Below are 2,567 nucleotides of genomic sequence, written 5' to 3'. Positions count from 1 at the left end.
GGGACTTGAAAAATGGATGGAATGGGACTTGAAAATGGATGGAGTGGGACTTGAAAAATGGATGGAATGGGACTTGAAAATGGATGGAGTGGGACTTGAATATGGATGGAATGGGACTTGAAAAATGGATGGAGTGGGACTTGAAAATGGATGGAGTGGGACTTGAATATGGATGGAGTGGGACTTGAATATGGATGGAGTGGGACTTGAAAAATGGATGGAGTGGGACTTGAAAGTGGATGGAGTGAGACTTGAAAATGGATGGAGTGTGACTTGAATATGGATGGAGTGGGACTTGAAAAATGGATGGAGTGGGACTTGAAAAATGGATGGAGTGGGACTTGAGTGGACTTGAAAGTGGATGGAGTGGGACTTGAGTGGGTCTTGAAAATGGATGGAGTGGAACTTGAAAACCTTATAAAGATGGGAGGACTGAAAAAGAAAACTGAGATGGAGAGAATTGGAAGGATAACAGCGATAACAGGGGTGATAGAGGCGAGACCCCCCTGATAACAGCCCTGAGTCAAGGTCACGTGGGCACTCTGTCACCATAAACCCAATAAGCATTACTGTCACCACTCACCACCACCACTGTCACCACCATCACCACTATCACCGCCATCACCACCACTAACACCACCACCAACACCATTACTATCACCACCACCATCACTATCACCACCATCATCACCACCACTATCACCACCACCATCACCACCACCACTATCACCATCATCACCATTCCTTTGATGGGGGTGTGGGTGGCTTGCATGGGGTAGGTGTGGAGGGGTTACGGTACATAGGCGGTGTGTGTGTGTGTGTGTGTGTGTGTGTGTGTGTGTGTGTGTGTGTGTGTGTGTGTGTGTGTGTGTGTGTGTGTTTAGTGGGGTGGGTGGGTGGATGGGTGTGGGTGGGTACGTGGGTGGATGGGTGTGTGTGGTGGGGTGGATGGGTGTGGGTGGGGTGGCTAGGGGGATTTAGATGAGTGAGGATAATGTGCCTGAGGTTCTGTGGAGGGGTGTGAGTGAAACTAGAGCATGTATGTGGGTGTGGACGGGCAGGATGTGGGTGAATGTGTGAGTGGGTGTGTATCCAAAAAGTGTAGGTATGGGGTATGGATGTGGGTGAATGTAAGAGTGAGTGGGTGGGGTGCAGCCAGAAAGTGTGGGTGTGGGTATGGATGTGGGTGGAGGTGGACATACAGCAAAAGAAAAAGGAAGAGAGTGACCTTTCGATAAGTAGTGAAGGGAGGTCAACGTGGATGAAAATGATAAGAAAAATTAAGAGAGTGAAGAAAGAGAGCAAGAAAATGAAAAAATGAAGGAAAGTTTGGTGGAGGAGGACAGGAAGAGCTGTTTGACTGAAAGATGATACACCCATTCAGTCCGATGATTATTTATTTATTATTATTATTATTATTATTATTATTATTATGTAGTGAAGGGGTTGAAAATAATCTCCAATAAACCCTTAACAAAATGACGCCATCCTCTTGTTTCATCTTGCCTCCCCCCAGACGATTTTACTCACTAAAGAAACCCTATGCAGTACAATGGCTGGCTAAGTTAGGTAAGGGTTAGGTAAGGTAAGGTAAGGTAAGGCAGGGTAAGGTGAGATGAGGTAAGGTTAAGTTAGGTAAGGTAAGGTAAGGCTAGGTTAGGTTAGGCTAATTTAGGTTAGGTATGGTAAAGTAAGGTATGGAAAGGTAAGATTAGGTTAAGTTATTTAAGGTAAGGCAGAAATTACTGTATATGAGTCAAATTGGAAGCACAAGTGTACATACAGGATTGCGAGTAATGAGTGATTTAGCACATTAATTAGATGAACAGTAGTAAGGATGGTGTGTGGAAGAGACAATTAGCACATGGAGATTTGCAGACTGAGGTGTGTAAGAGAGAAGTGTACGCATGGGTATGGCGTAGAAGAGAGAATGAGTATTATCAAGGCTTGAGAAGTATACGCAAGAATGAGGTGAGGAAGAGAGAATGAGGATTATAAGTGGGAGACTGGGAGCATGAATGTACAGTAGTTAGGCCTGAAGGTGAGAATGATTATACTTAAATGTAATGTGCAGAATGAGTGAGTTTGAATATACTTAAGCATGAGGTGTATTGTGAAGAATGAGCTGACGAAAATGTGAGGTAAAGAATGAGTTTACCTAAGTGTGAGGCTGAGAATCAGTTTACTCAGGTGTGTGACGGAAGGGAGAATAAGGAAGTTAAGAGATAGGAAAAGAAGAATAAGTAACGAGCTGAAGTATGGAAGGAGGAATGAACTTTCGACACGAGTAACTTAGAGTGTAAAAGGGGGAAAATTATTTAAGTAGGTGGGTCTATGTCTTAGAAGGAAATATGGCTAATTAGACAGGTAGATAAACGTAAGAATAAGGGTGAAAGTCCTATCTTAGTTCCACTCTCCCCTTCCTCACCGCCGGACTGTTTATCCATACGTAGACATACACATCTCATTATAGCCACACCTAGGCCTACACCTTCCCTAGTTTCCCTATTATCAAACCAAATATACACAGGCAGTATATACAAACAAAACTAGGTGTGTTTCCCATT

The sequence above is a fragment of the Coenobita brevimanus genome, chromosome 29, assembly GCF_032717465.1.
Source record: "Coenobita brevimanus isolate Jiangsu-jjx chromosome 29, ASM3271746v2, whole genome shotgun sequence".
Taxonomy (NCBI): Eukaryota; Metazoa; Arthropoda; class Malacostraca; order Decapoda; family Coenobitidae; genus Coenobita; species Coenobita brevimanus.
The sequence above is the reverse complement of the archived record's forward strand: the minus strand, read 5'-3'. Positions refer to the sequence as shown.